The sequence below is a fragment of the Leptidea sinapis genome, chromosome 14, assembly GCF_905404315.1.
Source record: "Leptidea sinapis chromosome 14, ilLepSina1.1, whole genome shotgun sequence".
NCBI classification, from domain to species: domain Eukaryota; kingdom Metazoa; phylum Arthropoda; class Insecta; order Lepidoptera; family Pieridae; genus Leptidea; species Leptidea sinapis.
The window spans coordinates 8,364,703-8,388,515 of record NC_066278.1 but is presented as its reverse complement, the minus strand read 5'-3'; the positions used below and the strand labels follow the sequence as shown (position 1 = coordinate 8,388,515).

The 23,813-nt window shown below is 37.9% G+C and overlaps 1 protein-coding gene across 1 annotated transcript in view; it reads left to right on the top strand.

Annotated features, from left to right (window-relative positions):
- Positions 1–23,813, top strand: part of LOC126967903 (silk gland factor 3-like) — an 86,187-nt gene that overhangs the window by 16,504 nt on the left and 45,870 nt on the right. The gene's annotated exons all lie outside the window — the stretch shown is intronic.

Sequence of the window (23,813 nt, the reverse complement as noted above, 5' to 3'; positions counted from 1 at the left end):
ACACTCAACATCATCTTGTTCAACACCTTCTCTCTTCAAGCGGTATTATATATCAGAGGTTTAACTGTGGGTTGCCGTGCTGTCGTACGATTTACTATCAGGTTACTTCGGATTACAATAAAACCTCCGCGGTGCGAGGTGTCAGAGTATTACTTCTTCACATGACAGCTAGAACATTCTAGTTTTAACATTTACAATTGTTTCCTCTGATATCCTTCATACTCGCCAAGTGAGAGATTATTTTCTGCATTTTTAATTTTAAGTGATTCCCTTCATTTCAAAGAATTACTATAATATCAATAAATTAATTTATATATTTATTATATTATTTATTTATATACATCGTCATAAAATATCAGTAAGATTTAATATTTTACAAACAATATACCTATATATGTATGACTACATTGTGATTGTCAATGGATCATCACAATAGTCGGAAACTGTATCGTTGGATCAGATAAAGCTTTGATAACTAACAAACTGAATTAGAATGGCTATCCCTAATTATGTGGAGGTAGCGTTAAGATATCTGAACCATCTCAATGAAAGTCTGCCCTTAAACTGAATTACATCTTTTGTTTTATATTAGATTTCCTGGATAGTTTTATGGACTGAAAATAAATACAAAAAGCTGACTTCTGTTAATGTATGTAAAATACATCAACAATATTTATTTTTCTTTTATCACGTATACAATATTTAATTATAATAATATTTATATTTTAAAAGGCAGAATTACCGCGTTGGATAGCAAGGCTGATTCGTTGACCGAAATAGCTGCCACCGCTTGGGTTTCCAGTAGCCTTATTGAGGCGCGAAGGTAGTATTATGAACATTCTCCGCGCCTCTGGGCCCCACGGGCAAAGTGTCTACCAACATATTTGCGACGCTTTCTGTCTTCGGCAGTCGAAGCAGCAGCCCCAGCACCAACTGATGTAACTTGGACATGAGAAGGAGCCAGAGTGTCCACGCAAGTAGCGTCCCACACCAGCGCCCTTCCCCGTGCCCAAGCCACCAGCGTCATTCCATCAGGACGCTTGCCATTGCGGCGTGTAATACCATTTGGCTCTAAAATTCTACTTATATTATGTTTGTTCACGAAATATTAATTTATCTCGTTTAATTTAGTTATTTTTAACACAAACAGAGATTTTTTGCGATTATATGAAAAATATGTTCGTGTAAATTTAAAAACTGCAAGTCAGTAACTATGGAAAATGTAGGTATATATACATACTTTGATATTATCATAAAATTAATTGCATTGACAATAAATTATTACTATACATTTATTATTTTTATTTTATTTGAAATTGATCTAATACAAGAACGTGTGCCGTGCTATTTCTAAAAACAGCCAGTTTACACAAATTTAAAAAGCGCAAAAAAATAATGCCGGGAGAGTTTCTTGCGCCGCTACTTCTCTCTCAGAGCGCCATTTGTTTCCGAAGCAGTATCTAGTATATTAAAAATGACATCAAAAAGAAAGGAATCAATTTGGAGAAAATAAATGCCTTTTATGCCTTTTTATGCCTTAATTTTAGCTTCAATAATAACATTATTTTTCTCGCAAGTGTGTCGATCAACGTTGCGTCGTGTGATCTGCTGGTACACTGGTCATGACACTCTCGGCTTACTTATTATAATACCACCTCGAGTAGCGACCATATAGCACGCATTACTAGTATCATAATGTACTAGTGAGTTATAATGACTCGTCGTCGGACCTGAGCGGAAGTGGATCCTGGAGAGGCGGGTACCTGGTGCGGCCGCAACTCGAGACCATTACTAATCCTGATTGCCACTTTTTGTCTTAAGAGTAACGGTTATTAGCAACAAGAGCATAACTCGAAATAAAAATTTGACGACAGTTCAATAAACGCGCACAACGGTCCCCGCGGACATTCGATATAATTTAATTAATTGAAACACGCACCAGCGCGTCCCGCTGCACTTTTTACGATTTCTTCGGCGACATTTCTAAATTTCGTCTAGGTTAGTTTTTGTGTGCGTTAATTACGAGATGAATGGGCCGCTCGCGACATCGTTCCCGCACCTCCCCGCTCTCACCCCCTCACTCGCCCTCCCGCTGATTGTCACGCGCGTGCTTCACGGACCGATCACCCGCTCTCCCCGACCCCCGCGGAGGCTCTATTCAAATGAGTGCCGACCGCCGCTCGATCGAAACACTGTTCGATAACCGTTGAATACGAGACCGACGAAACAAACTAATCGATCTTCACGACTCGATCTCAATGTCCGGTTGTCTGACATAGCCTTCATTATAATATAGGTAAAATGACTAGTAAACATTTACATTTCACCAGTGGGAGGCTTCTTTGCACAGGATAGCGGCTAGATTATGGGTACCACAACGGGGCCTATTTCTGCCGTGAAGCAGTAATGTGTTAACATTTCTGTGTTTTTTTATGGTAGCTAGTGAAATTACTGGGCAAATGAGACTTAGCATCTTATGTCTCAAGGTGACGAGCGCAATTGTAGTTCCACTCAGAACTTTTGGGATTTATCAAGAAACCTGAGCGGCATTGCAGTGTAATGGGCAGGGCGTATCAATTTTGCCAGAGTGGACTGTGGGCGCGTCCCTAATTGTGATTCCTCCGCGTGTTTCGCAGAATTATAGTTTACGATATTTGAGTCTATGGAATTGCTTATAATAAATTGCCGCGTATTTGAGGCATAAAGACCTTGTAGATTGTCGTGGTCCTCATCAATGCTTTTACTTCTTTTCCACCGCTGGTCAGATTGCACTCCAGAGCTATTCCGTTTAGAGAAATAATAAATCTTTCATCTAGTTGCATTGGTTTACCGTGCGCTCCCATAATATCCTGGCAATGATCAAAGTGTGGTCACTTCTCGCGTACCGTAATGTCATCTTCGGCTAGGAGTGTTGTCTTTCCCATGATGCACCCACCGCACATTTTTAATGTGTTCGTTGCTTTTTAGCTTCAGTGATGCCTTTATTTTTTTTAAATAGTACATCAGCTGCATAAGTAATACGGGATCAATTCTCTTTGTCGCCTTGTTAAAGGAAAAATTATACTACGATTTTTTGTACAATAAGGTTTTATGTTCTCCTACTTATCTTTTCACTGAAGTCTCTCCCTCTGGCAGCACAATAACGCGAGTTATACATTATTTAATTTAAGATTAAAGAATGACGTAAGAGTGGCAATAATATGGACACTCATAGATGAACTGCAGCTGAACTGTTGGAGAAGTGGACATATTACTAGAGCGAATAACACAAACCACATGTACTCTCTTAGCTGAGCGACCACCAGGAATGGTACATGAGGTCATTCAGATTACCATACCGTCGTACTTATGATAGTAAAATGTAACGTGCCGTGGTGAAGTGTGATGAAGCCAGCTAGCTGTACGAGGGTCCATCATAATATCTACCAATTACCAACTACTCGTTAATAACTATAACAGTGATAAGAAATAATAAATCTCCCGTGAAATACTGCTTAAAATTAATTAATAAAAATATAAGAGTACACAAACAAAATTTTGTGAACGGTGCGGGACTCGAACCCACCACCTCTCGCTTTCCATGCGAGTGCTCTTCCAACTGAGCTAACCGTTCGAGTGACGTATCATCATAAAATCTTGTATGCTTTGTTCAACTCTCAGGCTGTGGCTTCATTTACATGATCTACTTTACTTTACCTGAGAGTACTCGCACGGAAAGCGAGAGGTCGTCGGTTCGAGTCCCGCATCGTTCACAAATTTATTTGTGTATTAATCCTAGAAGTGAGGGTTATCACTTTAAAAACATAACAAATTGCTTAAATATAAGAGAACTAAAGACCTGCGTCAAGGGGGGAGATAGTACGAGTGTCTTCCCCTCTCTCGTCCACCTGGTGTCAGGTGTCAGTGCGAAGTGCGCGAGGTCTTAGTCTGAGCGAAAGCATGACACTGACAGACAGGGGCGTAACTTTTAATTTTTTTCATTAATGATTAGGCTACACAAAAAAAAATCGAAAACGAATTTCTCGCGTTCCGTGCGAGCGCTCTTCCAACTGATCCAATCGTTCGAGTGACGCATCGTTGATAATTCTTATATGTGTTGTTCAACTCTCAGTTTGTTGCTTCAATCATAAGGCTGCTTGGCAATGAAATAGATTGCTAGTCTTTCTGATAATATTATGCGTATCTTCAAAATTTTTTTAGGTCATTAATTTTCTTGCGGTTTTAACTCAGCCGAGTCGCGATAGTGAAGCCTTACTAAATTAAAAAAACATAGAAGCCTGCCGATTCATGTTTTGAATAAATAAACTTTGAATTTAGAATTTTTGAATATTCCGTATCTAGCTGAATAGGTAATGTGGATACGTATGTGTGAGAGAGATGGAGCGATCGTGCGACCATTATTTGTTTTAGGGTTTGTACTGTTGATATAATATCACATAGCACGAACGGACAGATTGACGTGTTGGTCATGCTGCTCCGAGCCCGGGCCTCTACCTGCCTAAATGATGTATCAGATAAGTAAAAAAAAATATTTAACCTTTAGAATACCAACAATTACAAAATCTAGCTAGTTCAATAACAAAGGTATATTATGTTTTTTTTATGATAATAAGGGACGAGACTAGCAGGACGTTCAGATGATGGTAATTGATACGCCCTGCTCATTACAATGCATTGCCGCTCAGGATTCTTAAAATCCCCAAAAATTCTGAGTGGCACTACAATTGCCTTTTGCTCGACACCTTGAGACATAAGATGTTATGTCTCATTTGCCCAGTAAATTTACTAGCTACGGCGCCCTTCAGACCGAAACACAATAATGTTTACAAAGTTAAAATAGTCATTATTATTGTTATAAAATAATCATAATCTCTTCCCAGGCTGTCCGATCACTTAAGATATGCAGCTGTGGAGTAGTAGGATTTAAAACAGAGCCATTTTTTAATAAAACATTTAAATTTATTTAAAGATAATGCCTGAAGAATAGTGGCTGGGACAAAATAGAATATAGAATGTTGGTTTTTTATGTTTATCTTGTTTAGAAATGTCGAAGATAATATTAATTTAATTTTTTATCCGCCATGTTTTATAATAAAGAAGTAAATTCTCGAAGATTCCACGTAGTCCGTTACAAAAACGCAGCTGACACTCAATTCCTTTCTTTTAACAAAATTTTGCAAATTCCAGTTGTAAAACTGGAATGCGGAACTTGATATATCGATTAATAAAATATATCCCTGTGGTCTTGACTTGAATAATTTAGGTACCATTAGCTATTATTATTTTTATTTATGTAAAAGGAGGACAAACGAGCGTACGGGTCACCTGGTGTTAAGTGATCACCGCCGCCCACATTCTCTTGTACCACCGAAGGTATCACAAGTGCGCTGTTTATGAAGGCAAACCCATGTCGTATCGTGCCTGAAACACTGCGTAAGGAAGCTCATTCCACAGGTTTGTTGTACGTGGAAGAAAGCTCCATGAAAATCGCACTGTGGAGGACCGCCACACAGCCAGATGGTTTGGATGATATCCTAATTTGTGGTGTGTCATGCGGAGGTGGATTTCGGCGGCAGGAATCAGGGAAACAGCTCTTCGGAACACTCCCCGTGATAAATGCGTTAGAAGACTCAAAATGAAGTGACGTCTCTACGCACGCGGTCGAATAGACATGATACTGCGGTGCGCTAGATCAGAGATCTATGAACTGCAACCAAACATTGTTATGTGCAACCTCAGTGGGAGACGCAGGCGCTACGTTAACTTGTGAGAGTATAATCTACATAATAATAATATTACATTCAACGTGTGTGCGAGGTGCCGGGTGCGGGGTGGACGCCGCTTGCACTGTGGATTGTAATTTATGAGAGTCAGATCGTAGATTGCACTCTGCGGTGGACTTGTGAAAAAACTGAAGGACGCCTCGCGACCTATCAAGCAATTATACGTCTTCGCACATTAGCCGTAGAGTACTGAATTGCTCGTACAGATGACAGAAAAGGTAACAAAGGATTTGCATACGCCGAGGATTTACTGATTTTTTGCGAATAGTTTTTGCTGCGAAGTGAATAGAAAATTAATCACATTTTGTATAGAAATCACCGTTTCTCTATGCTCCGGCTACCTAGCAAGCGGCCCGGACCGGAATGCTATACATTTTAACATTCGGCACAATACCGACGGCTCGCCCGTTGCCTGTTAAAAGTTAGATATTTTTTTTATGAGAATAAGGGACGAGATGAGCAAGACGTTCAGGTGATGGTAATTGATACGCCCTGTCCATTACAATGCAGTGCCGCTCAGGATTATTAAAAAACCCCAAAAATACTGAGCGGCACTACAACTGCGCTCGTCACCTTGAGACGTAAGATGTTAAGTCTCATTTGCCCAGTAATTTCACTAGCTACGGCGCCATATCGAAACACAGTAATGCTTACACATTACTGCCTCATGGCAGAAGTATGCCGCCGTTATGGTACCCATAATCTAGCCGGCATCCTGTGCAACGGAGCCTCCCACTTGTAGTATTATAATAATAATGGCCTTTCATAACAATCTTTAGTATAGTTGTAGATTTAGATTTAGTTTGAAGTAGACATCGGCACAGATTGTTTTGCTTTCGCATAGGCCTCCCACAGCCTCTTCCAGTGTTCTCGGTCATGACATGAACTTACTCCACGTCATACCAGCGCCATCTCTTAAATCATCGCTCCATCCATACGACTCGGCCTCCCCCTCTGTCTTTTTCCTTCTCTAGGATACCATTGTGTTAGTATTTTGTCCCATTTTTCTTGTTTGCCTCGTTTTAGGTATCCTGCCCATTGCCATTTGAGTTCACTAATACTTTGTGATACGTCTGCAATGTTTGTTCTTTTTCTTATTTCTTTTAAGTTTATTCAATCAGTTTTCTTATTATATATTGTATATTAATTATAATATATTGCTGCGTAACGTATGGTCGGGAAAAAAAATCAAATTCCAAATTTCTATATTTGATATTAAGATATATATATACAAAATTACTTATAATCTACTTATTAAAGCAATTTACAATTAAGCCTTATATATGTAGGTATCAGAAAACTTATTTTTACAACCCTATCTACGTGTTGAGGGATAAAACTTTATAATGCTTAAAAAACTGGGAAACAGGAAACTGGGAAAACCTGGCTATTTGCTATCACTTAACCTAACTTAAGACTAATGACTAGAACTTAAAACTAACTTTAAACTAAGGTAAATAAATACATAGATATGTATACATAGATATATAATATATAAATATAAGAGAGGTGGGGGGGGGGATCTTGGAAAAGGAAAGGAGGGAGAGGAAATAGGAGGCCAGTTTTCGTCGATATTTAATAATTAAACTAAACCAATTTACAATATATTGGTTTTACATTTATTCAGACTTAGCTAGAACTCTGTGTGCATGGTCGGGGCAATAGTTGACGTGAAGACACGGAGCTTTACGTTCTGGTGACGCGGAGTGTGGCGTAGTGTGTAGGGACCGACCGTGAGCGAGCCCGTGGCCACTCGACCCGAACCTATTTATATCCAGCACCGGAGAAAGGTTTTACTCATAAAAAGCACTGAACTGCATTCACACAATATGCTAAATAGGTTCTTGTGTGCAGTTCGCTCGCAACACTCGTCGGGTCGCGATACTTTCTACAGTCTGTATAGTATATTTATATAGGTAGATATGACTTAAGTTTTTGCGTGCTCCGGCAATGCTTTCCTTTTACACTTCCGACAGTTTTATATTACTATGAGTAGGTTTAGTCCGCGTTCTGGCATTTTACATATTATGATAACTGTGCCTGTTGGCGCGAATCATTCGCTGAGCGGAAAATTCTAGAAACTGGATTATAATTTATTGAGTCGGTATCGCACAAGTTAGACGTATTACGATTATAGATCTTGTTTGTTAAGAAATGTATTTGAGTCATATTATAAGTAGGGCCAAATTAAAATACTGATTTTAACGTAGAGTGGTAAGGTGCCCATATTCAAGTTTGACAAATTTACGCATTTAAAAAAGTATGTCTCAGACTTGAGATGAATGGACCCAAGTATCTCAGAGCACATGCTTTTGAAATTATACTTCTTTAGGCGCGTTTTGAAAAAATGATGAGAGTGAAATTTTTAGATGCGCGCGCATCACTGTAACACAAAAGTAACGTGAAGTTGGTTCCTAAAATTTTCTGACGTTTGTGACATTCGTTATTTTTTTTTTTGGTTTCTTCGTCCATTAGGCAAAGGGTTCAAACCCATACTTACAGTATTCGTTATTTAATAATACATAATTAATTATCGAAGCCTTCGTTGCAAGATTTTTACAATATTGTTCTTTCTTCAAACGTAGAATAGCACGAGGAATAAATAACTTTAAGGATTTTTGCTTTGTTAGGCCAAAGAAGTATAACTTCTTGCATACATAAGTACGCACACATTTTATTAATAAAGTAAAATAATAGAATATCATGCAATAAAATATATTGTTAAATAGCCCGACGACGGTCGTTCCATTCCCAATCTGTTGTATCATTAAGAATGTCATTAATACATTAATATAGGTATACATACCTGAATTAAACGCGCCACAAACAGTATTTAACAATACTTCTGAATTTCGAAACATATTTTTTTGTGCATTTTCTGGGATCATGTTGTAAAAGCATATACACCGCCTAATAAAAAACATATCAAATCGAATTAACCGAGTAGTAAGCATAACAAGATTATATTTGTTCCACGTGTTAACATTATGATTGTCACAGTTTCTAACAATTTTGTTTTTAGCATTCCTCAATGTGCTTATGAACATACATAATATTATCAAGAATATATTAAGAAGCAACAGTCAAAATGTTTATTTCTTTAAATTTTTCTCTTAATGATTCTTTATTGTTACACGTAGAGTTACACAGTTATATGGCAATATTTTTAAAGCCAACATTAAAATAACTGTTCACAGTATTGTCTCTATTTTTAAAAGAACAGCAACAGTTTTTAACAAATACTTAATGTATTCAATTTATCGAATTAGGGAGGTCTATAAAGTAATTACGAAGGCTTTTGTGTCGGGGAAAGTTGGCAAGAGAAAGAAGTCATTCTGTATTGTGAGGACGGGCAGGGACGCGCGGCCGCTTTCTAATGTCACAAACCGAACTTTTGGAAGACAACAAAACAATTAAAAAACGTAAAATTGCACAATTGTTGTTGTTTAGCAACCGTTAGTCGGGGACGGCCAAGTGTGTGCCGCCCTGACCCGCTAGTAAGTAACACCACACTTGTGGACAACTTTATGTGGGTGGTTCACACTTACCTCGTTTTCCATTCACACAACAGCCAGCCGATAGGCTACAGAGTTCGTCAGTCTTCGGAGCCGATCGGTCGGTCTTTTTTTTGTGAAAATAATAATTCAGGACGTTCAGCTGATGGTAATTGATACGCCCTGTCCATAACAATAAAGTGCCGCTCAGGATTATTGAAAAACCCAAAAATTCTGAGTGGCACTACAACTGAGCTCGTCACCTTGAGACATAAGATGTCAAGTCTCATTTGTGCAGTAATTGCAATTGCTGCAGCGCCCTTCAGACCAAAACACAGTAATGCTTACACATTACTGCTTCACGGCAGAAAGGCGTCGTTGTGGTACCCATAATCTAGCCGGCATCCAGTCCAAAGAAGCCTCCCACTGGTAAAACCTGCTATAATTCAAGTAAAAAGTGCACAATCCTTCCCCCATTTAAACGGTGGCCGAAATACAACGACGACTTTCCACAACGCCGGCGATCGAGCCGTTCATAGAGTGCTTGACTGATGGATCCCCGACAGTACGAGCAGCTCAGTGCCGGCGGTTAATAATATCTGGTGCTGTTGATAACGCAACACTCGAGAGCCACTATTCCGAGCTCGGTGAGTCACTGAGAGGAGTGGTCGAAGAGGTGACACGGACGTCGAGGTTTACTTGGAAGAACAAACCTGAACGAACATTTAACTGAACAAGGTTTGTTTTTTGTTTTTGACATACCAACCTCACTAGCTTGAGCAGTGTCAGTTGGTCAGGTGGTCAGACGGTCAGACCGGAGTGACCTTTGCGAGTCCCGTTGTGGACACCTGCGGGTCGTTAGGGTCCCGCTACACGCACAGGTACGTTGACTCGTGCTCTGTCAAGTGCGCGACCTTTAACGGCACCCGCACCCTCCGGCCGGTCACTCGACCATCACAAAACAATAACAAAAAGCATTCGATGACAATCGCCCGGTCACTATTACAACTTAACATTATACTACAGTACCTGGACCGACCTACCGACACTTTCTCGGATTTTTAGGAAGGTAAAAACTTGAACAAAAACACACAAACTAATAGGACACCTGGATTCGAACTGAAGTCATCTGCTTTCCGGATAGCTCAATGTCTCATCTGAGCTGTTATAGTCTTGTATATTGTGGCGAAATTTACCGTTGTATTCTAATGTTATTGTAGCAGTTTCTCATTAAAACACGGATAAAACTACATTTTTTAAAATTGAAACCTAGCTAGATCGATTTTTAGCCCCCGAAACTACCTGTATACTAAATTTAATTAAAATCGTTGGAGCCGTTTCCGAGATTTAGATTATATATAATATACAAGCATTGCTCATATAAAGATATAAGATTTTTATCACATAAATAATACAAGTACGTATTGACTATACTTACCTACGTGACGCAAGTCGGTGTGATGGTCTGCGGTCTGCCGGGTGAGGGGTGCGGGGCGCAGTCGGTGGCCTGTGATCTTGTCTCGGCAGCTCGGTTACGTTTCCATTATCGCGTAATTGAACATTTGGCGCTCCACGAGTCATGCTCCATTACAGCAGGTCGTGCATCTCATTACCGGCGCGGACGCCATCGCCGCTCAGGCCGCATTGCCAATACAACTGTGTTAACGAGTGTGTGAATGTAAAGTTGTGTGAAATAGATATAACATTAACTGTTTTCGTGGCTTTGTGATAGATTACACCAAAGGCTGTCCCATTATCGTACCTAGACAATAGGTACTTGCTGACTGTCGCGGCCTACGAGACTAGCGCCCTATGTGTAGCACAACACATGCCAGTGGGAGGCTCCTTTGCACAGGATGCCGGCTAGATTATGGGTACCACAACGTCGTCTATTTCTGCCGTGAAGCAGTAATGTGTAAGCATTATTGTGTTTCGGTCTGCAGAGCGCAAATGAGACTTACCATCTTATGTCTCAGGGTGATGAGCGCAATTGTAGTACCGCTCAGAATTTTTGGGTTTTTCAATATCCCGAGCTGAGTGGTACTGCATTGTAATGAGCAGAGCGCATCAATTACCATCAGCTGATCGTCGTGCTCGTCTCGTTCCTTACTCTCTTAAAAAAACGCTGCACGGTACATGGTGCGAGTCGGCTTATTATGAAGTCCACTGGCGCGCGGCACACTACAATACAATCAGCTTCTCATCCTATTTAATTTTGTTTGTCAATCAATACAAAACAGTTTACAATAACTTTTATTTGAATCTACGCTCACCTGTTCTCTCGCTAGGGTCTAATAAGTGAGTACTAATAATAGATATGAACTCTGTGTAACCTTGAGTCCGTTAGTCCACTGCTGACATAATGACAGCTATAAGTGTCAGCTGACATGTGCGTCCGTTCGATCCGTTCATCGGAGACATTTGCGTCCAGAACGGTTATCGAGTCCCGCACCCCACAACCCTGAAAGGTCAAAAGAGGGCCTGCAGTATTCTCCATAATTACCGTTGTTAAGGTCACGCCAGTGGTATGTGGCTACAGTTATATAGTTAATATGTCTCGCTTCATGTTGTCGTTTGTCATTTTTTTCTACCATTTTGGACATAACATGTTTTTGCCTTACTAAACAATGTTACAATACCGCCTGAAGACCGTTCTCTTCCATGGCGGTGATGCTGTTCCCAGAAAGGCGAATAATACATTATGTGAATAAGGCATTAATTTCATTCTACTTGCCATAAAATTAACCTACCTAACCTTACCTTTGAACCTATCATTACCTTTAAGGTAGTGAACATATAATGTAGTTTTTACCCAAATTTCGAAACGCCAAAATGTTTTTTGTATTATTTATTTTTAGGGCACATAAAGTCATACATAATTAAACGTAAAGTATACTTAATGCACCAAAATTTTGAATATTTATACATATTTTGGTAAATGCAAGGCTAGAAAAATATATACACAAGCATAAAGATCCGAGCTATTGCCATCAATGGGACGAAGGATATACATTAGATTACTATTAATTGTTAATAATTTAGTATGAGTAATTCTTTAAGGTACTACTAAGTACTAAAAATAAAAACACCATAAAGTATACTACTAATCGACAAACATACACTTTAGTTCTTTTAGGTTGCAAAATGAGTTATTAAATGGATCAATATCACATAACTATTTATTACGATACACAGGGACTCGTTTGAAGAGATTATGCTAATCGTAAATTGTGCGGGCAAAGTTAACGCGGATAAGATCTTTAGGACGTAAGGGGCGATAACTTTGAAAGTTACATTTTGCATACAATTCGGACACTGTACTATTAAATATCTTAAAAAGAACATAATATCTAAATGAAGTCTTCGGTGACCCAGGGAAGCGATAACTCGTGAATGAGTGCTGCTTGTTGTGCCAGGTAGACCTGTTATTACTAATGCATCATTGTATTTGTTGGATGCAATTACTAATTGTGACAGTAATCACGACCATCATGTTCACAAAGCATCCTTACACTAAGTTCAAGCTCTAAAGGTTGATGCATCCAATATACGATAATTTATATGTATACAGTTATTACTTTTTATGAAATAATGGCACATAAGTGAATTTGCCAGAAAAGTAATATAAGTCTAGTCTAAGTATATAAGTCGTGTTAGTAAGTCTTTTGTGGGGCGATGTATATGCTTTTACAACAAGATCCCAGAAAATGTTCAAAACAAAAGTATAACGTTATTCAAAAGAATTGTTAATAAACGTTTGTGTGGTAAAGGTTACTATAACATAAATGACTTTCTTAATGATACCACAGATTGGGAATGGAGTGACCGCCCTCAGGCTATTAAATAATAAGTTTAATTGTACAATATTACTTTGTAAACATATTTATTAGATGAAAAAAAAAGCCCGCTGAGTTTGTTGCGCCCATTCTTCTCAGGTCTGAGGCATTCATTATGGAATGGGTGGTAGTTTTTTTGACTTTCAATAAGTGATGTCACATCCTATTTTGAATAAAAATATTTGAATTTGAATTTGAATAAATATTATTTAAACACTTTTCATATATTGGATGCAGCAACCTTGCAAACTAATTTGTTATGTATATTACAGCCATTGTAAAAGACTCTATTTGATTGAAAAGAGTGGCCGTTGAGTTTCTTGTAGGTATGTTCTTCCCACGAGCTCAACTTTTTACGAACATATGATAAATTGAGTATTTTTAATAAAATATTTATAGTGACTATTCAAAAGCGCTTAGTTTAAGCCTAATTGAATAAAGTTTATTTGACTTTGAATTTTGACTTTGATATTGAAATGTTTCGCCGCTTCAACTAATCTTTCGATATAAACACCTGCTTTGTAATTGCGAGTCCATGAAACCAGGTAAGCCCACCTGAGTCTCTCATGGAAGTGACACATGCTACCTATATTTTTACCAATTGTGTTGTGAGTGAAAATAATTGGGTTACGTTTACGAGCATAACTTATAACAAAGTATTTACGTAAGTGTAACAATAGATTATTGTTATAACAATAAATTTTGTTGTGAAATGGAACAATATGCTTCCGAAGCGATTGCCTTGTAAATTTTAGTCTGTAAATCTGCGTAACTGAGATACTACGAGCTCCGAAACAAGTTGCCGTGTCATTGACATGATATACAATAAAGAGAAGGGGGCCAAGGTGCGATCCTTGCGGCATTATGTGACCCAGTGGCGATAGGGTATAGCCAGTCAAAGAAAAATTTTAACAATTCCATTATTATCACTGTTCTATGTTTAAAATAAAATACAAATAAAATCTAACATACGTTCACAACAATTACAAGTTTTTGCTCTTAATAGTGATTTTCATTGTTACAACACTAGACACGTTCCTGTGATTCCTCTGTTGCAAGAGATTGTGGGCGGTGACGATCACTTTAACATCAGATAACCTCATTTGTATTCTTCCATAAAAAAACTAGAATTAAGGAATTCTAATTCTAGCAGTCCAGATAAACACAATATAGTTACTTTCAGAGGAAATGATCATAATCTTTTAAAGTAATGTCCTAGCCGTTGTTCGGTCATTATTTATATATTTTTTTTCAGAGTACAATATTACAATTTTGTGCTAGAGCACAAGTCTTTTTGGTATTGTTTTGTCTTATAAAATAATTTAGCTAAGTATATAACTAATATTCATATACTTAGGATATAATACTGTGAAAATTTCAATTTCAAATCTGAAGTAAACTAGTCGCGCCGTATCTATGTCATTTTATTGTCTAATCTTTTTAACCATTGCAATTTGGTACAAAAAACACCACCTTGTGTTTTTTGTGTTACCTTCAAATATGTATATGTAGTCCTCGCTCGAAAGGCCAGCAATGCTCCTGTTATTCGGAAGGCCTTGCCGTGAAAGAGTGTGGCTGGCGGTGATCACCAACCATCAGGAGACGTTCTAGTATTCCATTAAAATGTTCTTTAGAGTGGACTCTCTTACATTTGATATTCAGTTGTCGTGCTAAGACGACCAGCCTCCACAGAGACGCCTGACGCTACCCTTCACCGCACGAGAACGTGTCTTTGTCGGGCAATCCCATTACAATATGCTTTAGAAACTAAACACCTGGGGCGGGTATTTTCTGTAAACACTTTTCATTTTGAGTAATTCACGAAGGCCTTTTATCCCTTTTCCTGAGAGCGGGGTCGCTGAAGACTCTTCACGTAAAACGTTTATCTCGTCCTCCTCCCGGTCCTCCCGCCTCCCCGGCCCGGCCCCCGGAGCGGCCGCGGCCGTCCGACCCTCGCTCGTGACCCGCTCCTGCACACATTTTAATACAATTTGAAAGTTTGTAAAGATTTTGTAAAGCGAATATGGGCTAAGTACCTTCACCTCCGTGCGAAGTAGTAGGGGCACGACAGCGACTTGCGACACGACACGAACCCGGTGCCGCCGCTCGCGTCGCGCTGATATTATCCCGCGTCAGGTGTGTATGAGTGTGTTAGATGCGTGTGTGTGTCAGGTGCGTGTGCATGTGCGTGTGTGTGTGTCGTCCGTGTTCATTGCGTGACGAATTAACTGTTTGTGATATGTTTACATCGTGTGACAGTTTTAAATGGAGCTCATTATTAAATGGTTAGTTGGTATAGGTATGTACGAAAGTCCCTCAGCGGACATTTTCTGTGATGAGATACTTAAGGCTGATTTACACGTATCAAGTTGACTAAAAATTTACTAAATTTTAACTTAATTTTAAGTGACTTAACCCGCGTAAACAGTGAATTTAGTAAGAAGTTGCAAGTTAAAATTTAGTTGCAAGTAAACAATGTGGAATAGAATTTTGTCTATTTTTCGGTTAAGTTGGTGGGCGTGGCTAATCACTTGACACGTTTGGACAGGCAAAATTTATGTGAAAAGCATAAGGTGGCGGAGTGATTGCAACGTAGTTCCTACTTAATTTATAAATAAAAATCTTTCGAAAACGTCGAAGTGGACGGAAGACACGACAATAAAGTTCATTGAAGAATACATAAAGGACGATTGTTTATGGAATATTAAAAGCTTAAGTTACAGAAATAAGCAAGCAAAACAACATTGTCTTGTCGCTATAGCGTCAGTCATGACGATTGCAAATTTTGGTGTTAAAGAAGTTGAAACAAAAATAAAGAGTATTAGATCAACATATTACATATTATCTTGAGCGAATAAATGAGTTTAACTAGTTATTTAGTATTTTTACGTGCAAACGGTTACTTAAAATTAAGTCGCTTGAAATTTAGTTAAAATTTAGTTAAGACTTGGCAACTTAATACGTGTAAATCAGCCATTGGGTGGTGTCATATTTGGCTAACAGTATTGACATTATAGGTACCTAGGTGATGTCGGAGTGACAAACACTATTAATAGTCCATCCTTCGTTATCAAAATGTGAGAACCGAGTGATGCGTAATCTTATATATAAAATTCTCGTGTCACAATGTTCGTTCCTGTACTCCTCCGAAACGGCTTGACCGATTCTCATGAAATTTTGTGAGCATATTGAGTAGGTCTGAGAATCGGCCAACATTTTTCATCCCCCTAAATGTTAAGGGTGGTCCACACGATTTTTTTTTTATTTTTTTTTAAATTTGTTTGATTATGAGTCAGCATTAAAAAATACATACAACTTCAAATTTTCACCCATCTACGATCAACAGTTACTTTTGTATCGCAATTTTAATATCGGCAATACAACGTTTGCTGGGTCAGCTTGTGTTAATATATATAAATAACGTGACTTACGTTGTTTGTCCGCGATGGACTCCTAAACTGATGAACGGATTTTGATGGGGATTACTTCATGGAGTGCAGTTTGGTCCAACTTGAGAAATAGGATAGTTTTTATTTCGATTTGGGACCCACAATTATTTTTCTATGCCTGCTAGAAGTGCCTTAAACTTGTGATGATCGGTCAGTCAGTCAGTGAGTGACAAACTGAAGAAATTAAAAAAAAAACTAGTTTTTAAAATCTTGTTTAAATTGAATAAAATTTTAAATATTTTGTGTGGTTACTGATAATTCAGGCTTCTAGTGTTACCCACAACGAAGTTATAGGGGGTCGAAAATGGCCTGAACTGCTTCGAGAAAAATTGGTACGGCCGTGCCACTTGTTTTTGCTCGACTTGGCGGGGGCACTGTGATGCCCCCAGATATTTAAGGATGATTTTATTTTATATCCCTATTAATGTTAGTAAAACACGTATGTTAAAGATTTATAAATATTTGAATAACCACTGTGACTAATTTAAGAGACATTAGGAACTTCATCCTGTTATCTTTAGACGTCGGTGGGCATGGACATCGTAAAAGTTCGCTCCCATCATTTGCACTTTGATTTAAAAAAAAAAGTTGTAAAATTATTTTCCTTTTTGTTACACGCACACGTTAAACAAGTAACAGTTTTAGTATTTGTTCATTTTAACCGGTTTATAAACATTAAAGTAACGTTATAACGTTTCATGTATGAAACAATATGCAGAAATCTACGCAGACAAAGTAGCGCGCTTCCGCTAGTTGATATAATATTATACCTAACAATGTTTGACTTAAAACTGAACTGTAGCACAGTAGAGACATGTAACTGTGACTTTAGTGTCACACTATACAAGCAACGACCGTGGCCTGGCTCATTTAGTATTTGAGCACGATACGATCGTGAGAATTATATAACATCGCTTTTGCATATGCACATTGAAGTATCAGTGGGAGGCTCTTTTGCACAGGATGCCAGGCTAGATTATGGGTACCACAATGGCGCTAATTCTGCCGTGAAGCAGTAATGTGTAAGCGTTTCTGTGTTTCGGTCTGAAGGGCGCCGTAGCAAGTGAAATTACTGGGTAAATGAGACTTAACATCTTATGTCAAAGTAACGAGCGTAGTTGTAGTGCCGCTCAGAATTTTTGGGGTTTTTCCAAGAATCCTGAGCAGCACTGAATTTAAATGGGCAGAGCGTATCAATTAATATCAGCTGAACGTCCTGCTCGTCTCGTCCCTTATTTTCATAAAAAAAAGTACTTGTGTACTACAGCAATGGTGTGCAAACGATGACAAGTCTTTCAACTGTAATACATATTATTATATATTGGCAACAGTCGTCCTGTAAGAAATTACCGCACTAATTTCATTTTTATTAGTTTCCTATTTAAGTTTGTATTGCGGCGGCTATCGAAGTAAGGGCTGGGTAGTTGGCAGCATCATCGTACGGGTCTGGCAACAACACGACGACTATCTGTGCACATTCCTGGGGCTTACATTAATTCCGCTTATCTGAATTTAAAATGAAGGTGCTTCGCATCCCTGTCTCCCCCGGCCGGCCGGCGCCGTCATCCGTGAGAACCCAATAATGTGGGTATTTTTGTAGGGCGCCTCATCTCACAGCCGACTTCACTCCACACCACAATATGAATCGGTATTTGGCCGGCAACATTCCTTCCCTGTAGTGAGTTTGTCACGTTAGCGGGCGGCCCGTGAAGCGTCACGTCGGCCGCGTCACGTCTGACGCGAGCGGGCAGCGAGGAGCGTCACGCGCTACCAAAGAACACCACCTTCCTATCTGATGGTTATAATTAAAACATACTTGAACAGAACCTCGCTGAAATAAGAATTGGTTGTAAATATACTACTTTAACTAGCGTAAAGTTAAGTCGAAGCTTGGACACAATCCAATGAGGCAAAATTATTGCCATTGGTAAAAATAGCAAAACGGCTGGTAAACCCCGATCACATATTATATGGATGAGCATTACACACATATTAGAGCACAAGTGTTGGTTACATTAAAAATAAATCAAATCAAAATCAGTTTATTCACGTAGATCACGGAAATGACACTTATGAATGTAAAAAAAAAATCTAATTGAATCTACCGCTACTTCGTAAACGGTTGAGCTAATGAGAAGAATCCACTTTTTTATATCAAGATTTACAGAGCATTTCAATTACAATATAATATGTAAGATGTAAAATGATGCAACAAACACACTCAAACGTCAAATAGTCAATGTCTTACACGAGTACGTCAAAAAAGGTAAATGTAAATTAATAGAAAAGTTATTGAGTACAGTAGCTGCATCATCCACATACACCATGAATTAATAAAGGTATTCTGTGAGCATTTTATAAGCGATAATAAATAAATAAACATGTATATATCCATACATATATTTATACACAATAACTTTTAAGAAAATGAAACCGAGTCTCCGGCAACAGGATCATCTCGCCACTACAAGCAGCGCCCTTTCACGATCAATATTACCTATATCTATAAAAATCTAATTAGTAAACCTGTAAATATGGTTTGAGTGTTTTCAATCTGGAAATTTTGATGTCCAAGATTACATCACTCTGGTCGCCATGTTACGGATAAAATGAACTGCCATTTATTTAAAAGTGGAGCAAGTGCGGCATATAATTAGTTAGTAGGTACATATTATTTTTATTTATGGAAAAACAACTAATGAATAAGAAGCTAAGAGGGGTCCCACACGAACTCACTAAAAGAAACCTCATTAGGTTTAAAAATACCTATACGTATAAAAATACGTATAGGTATTTTTATACATTTCCGATTCTTTATTGAGACGTAATGCAACTGAGCCGTTTTTGAAGAAATTTGTAATGAAATGAAATGAAATGAAATTTATTTGCAGGAAACATTGTACTTAAGGTGTTAACAATATAATGGATAATCCAATATGTTTCGTCAATTGACATGCAAAATATGTTACAAAATTGTCTAAACACTAATCGTACTGTTATATTGAAACATGTCGGATTTCACAATGATATCAATAATATTTATATAATGAAATTTTAATACTTATATAATATTATAATATGAGACGTAAATAACTTAATAATTCATTTAGTACCTATGTATAATATTAACAAATTCAATGTCATAAAAGTATATTAATTTACATATATTATTATCAAATAGACTAATTCATTTTGTATTGAAAAATTCATTTAAACTATAGAAGCACTTATTTGTTAACCACTGATGCAGTCTTCTTTTAAAAACTTTGAACGGTAAATCTTTCAATTCATTGGGCAATTTATTATATATTTTCACAGACATGCTGAAACAATTTCTACTAAAAGATGCAGTTCTACAGAAGGGCATTATGAGTTTATTTGGATACCTTGTATTTAAAACCTTCTGGCTTTTTTTTGTATAGATATCTCACATATGTTTTTGAACAAATAGGCTTATTTCATAAATGTATAGGCATGGCAGCGATAGAATTTTCAATTTTTTAAATAGCGGTCGACAAGAATCTAGGGGGCCGGCTCCACAAACCGCCCTGATACACTTCTTCTGTCCAATAAATAAATGCCCTATGCTCACCGAGTTGCCCCATATGACCAATCCATATCTTAAAGCTGAAACCACGAATGCATGATATGCCATTAGCGCTGTTTTTTCACCTATTGTTTTTGATACGCGTTTGAGGACAAATACATACGTAACTGGTGATGAAAACTAGATCACGTACAAGAACGTCTGTAAAAGGTCGCGGTCATGGAGCCTGGCGGCTTTACAGACTGTTGCACACTCCGGGGTGAACTCGCAATAAGGTGATGTTATATGTAAGGTAGGATTGATTGATTGTTCATTATGAGCTTTTACCACCCGGCAGAACCATGGATCTATACTGTCAGCAGTGGTCGAAAGTAAGAGATTGAGAGAAAGCGGCCGGAACTGATCAAAAGAAAGGTTGTAGTCTTTCATCACTATAATAACTTGTCTCTGTTGTATTTTCACCCATAATGTCTTTTCGACAACTTCAACTGACATTTGCATTGGGCTTAGCTTAAACTCGGCATAATTTCAGCTGTCAAATGACTATTAAAATGAAACAAAAGATTATGCTTACACTGAGCTAAGTTTTACGTAAGTAAAGTCTGAGCATCGTCTAAGTAGGCTCTATAGATAGCCTTAATCTTCAGACATTTGTGGTTATTTCGAGTATATACCGTTAATAAATAATTGATTACATTGCGGTGCAAACATTCAAATTGTCTATTGTCTTGTGTACTGCTGCCAGCTGCCAACGATTGTATATTAATCAGGTTTTCAACAAGCAATGAGTTGTCAATCTGTGTTTATGTTGTTCACGGCTAGGCAAAAAGACAATTGTTTGTAAAAACTTATTGGATTCTAATAGTAACTATATAATCCCTATTAATATACATGTGAATATAAGTTTGTTTGTTACGCTTTCACGCATAAACCACTAAAGCGATTTTAAAGAAATTTAGTACAGAGATAGACTCGAGCTTGAAAAAGAACATAGGCTACTTTTTATTGCGAAAAAATAAATGGAGGGGTTGATAGAGGGGATGGAAGTTTCTACGGAATTTCGTCATTATCAAATATAACACCATAAAACTTTGTATTTTGGCATTTTTTTAGAAGTAATTAATAAGTTTTTGTTCGAGCATTTTTGAAACTTTGACCTACATGGGGATGAAATAGGATATTGAAGTTCGCAGGGAAATACTATTAAAGAGACTGTCCACAATGATAATGAATAGTCGCTGTATCATAAAAGAGTGCCGCCAGCAGCGGAAAGAGCAGTTTGTATGTGTATTATTTGAAAACTATCCTAAAATATAAAAGAATCTGTTCAAAGTCACTATTCCACGCAGACAAAGTAGCGGGTAAAAGCCAGTAATATATTATAACAAATGAGCTAAGAAGATGCCAATTAGCTGGTAACTGTTCCGTCGTCCGACCATGAGTATCTATTTGTTAAATTCAAAGAAATAGGAGGCTTAATTTATATTTGTTGTTTTAAATTACTGTCAGTAATAAACAATTTGGTTTTTTTTTTGAGAAACTATTAATGTTATATTATTTACTTTCAAGTAATCTCATTTGATAATAATTCAGTTGTGATTGTTAAGGGATTTTGTTTAACACAGTTAAGTGCAATCATTCATTTATTGTTTTTGGAGAAATTTAAGTATTATTCAGTTAAATTATAACTTTCGGAGGATTAAAACGCGTGTAATTGTAACTGTTTTTACATAAGATTTTTGCGTAGAGTTCAGAGCTCTGACCAGTGATAGGATGAGTGCTTTTATTAGATCAAAACCAATCGACGGAGGGCCTCGCGTCCGAAGTCGTTAATTTGGGTTAACTAAAATAAAAATGTAACTTTTACGCAAAAATCTAATGTCAAAACAAAGCAATAATTACACGCGTTTTAATCCTTTAAAAGTGTTTTATTTAAATGTGTAACACTCGCGTTAAATAGAAAATACTATATATCTTTCGAATTAGAATTTATTAGTATTATAAATTGCAATTTCCAATCAGAAATATTATTTGTGACCAATAAGTGTTTCTTATAAGACCATTCTTACAGGAATTATATAATTATACAAATGACTCTTCCGACCGTTAAATGCTTATTGGCGTTGTGTTCTTGTAAGAAGTTGATTGTTGTTGTAAATTGTCTGTTAAGACTGCGAGTAACGGTAATGGAGCCGACTGAGTAGCTTCCAGCAGGGTTAGGCGCCGTGCGAGTGACGACCACCGGGAGACGAGGCCGCAGTCGGGACGCAAGTTGACTGTCATGATATTTAATTCGCCCGTGGGAACCGTTGTGCGCAGACGCCGCCGCTGGTTACTCATTAAATGAGTATTTCCAAATAGCAGCTCATTACTCTGAGGCACAGGACCTTCAGATACCGGCAGCGACTGCTCACTAACGATAAGTATAGACTGAAGAAATGCCAGAGAGACAGGACCGGCCGCTCGCTCTTGAGAGATGAGGCGAGGCTGCACCACCGACGCGACGATTAGTGTGAGTCACCACCGCACGTATACGACCCACGGGGGTTTGAATCCCGCATCGTTCATATTTGTGTAGAGGAACCCCCCAATGATATCCCTAGAAGTGAGGGTTATCACTTTAAAACAACTAGTTGTTTAGATTTGCAAGAGCGACATCTCAAGTCAATTTCCTAATATGTAAATGCTGGGATTGAGCAGGCTATCAATTGGGAAGTAGATCCTGTAGATGAAGCCACAATCTGAGAGTTGAACAAACATACAAGATTTTATGATGATACGTCACTCAAACGGTTAGCTCAGTTGGAAGAACACTCGCACGGAACGTGAGAGGTCGTGGGATGGAGGAGGATGGATAGAGGTCCCGCATCGTTCATAAAATTTTCTTTTCAACTTTTATTTGTGTAGACCCCGTGTGTATAACAAATGCGCCTCTGGTGACTGTACTGTTACTGCTACTAAACAATATTCAACGCAGTGGACTGAACAACACGCTCCAACAAGTATTCAGATACTTGTCAAGTAGCTTTGTGCAGGCTAGATTATGGGCACCACTACGGCCCCTTTTTCTACCGTGAATCAGTAATGTGTTAACATTACTGTGTTTCGGTCTGAAGGGCGTTGTAGCTAGTGAAATTACTGGGCAAATGAGACTTAACATCTTATGTCTCAAGGTACGAGCGCAATTGTAGTGCTGCTCACAATTTTTGGGTTTGTTAATAATCCTGAGTGGCACTGCATTGTAATCGGTATAGCGTATCAATTACCATCAGCTGAACGTCCTGCTCGTCTCGTCCTTTATTTTCATAAAATAATAATAAATAAATAGGAGCCTGGTGCTGCAGAAGAGCGCGGTGTCACCGATATTTAAATGTTAGGATGCGGCACCGTACAAACTATTTTGTTATTTATTTATTAAAGGAAAACCTACAGCTAATGTTACATGACATGTATTACAGAAAATAAAACAAACAACATTTTACAATTAACGGCTTTCACATAATAGAGAAACAGAGAGAGAAAATAAATACCGACGAATTGAGAACCTCTTCCTTTTTGAAGACGGTTAAAAATTATAGTAAATCGCAGCACACACAGTTAGATTCAAACTATGAATTAAACACATCAAAGAAACAAAGAAAAGAAGTAGTACATATATAAATCAATTGGAATAATTTTATTTTAAAATGAAGAACTCCTGGCTA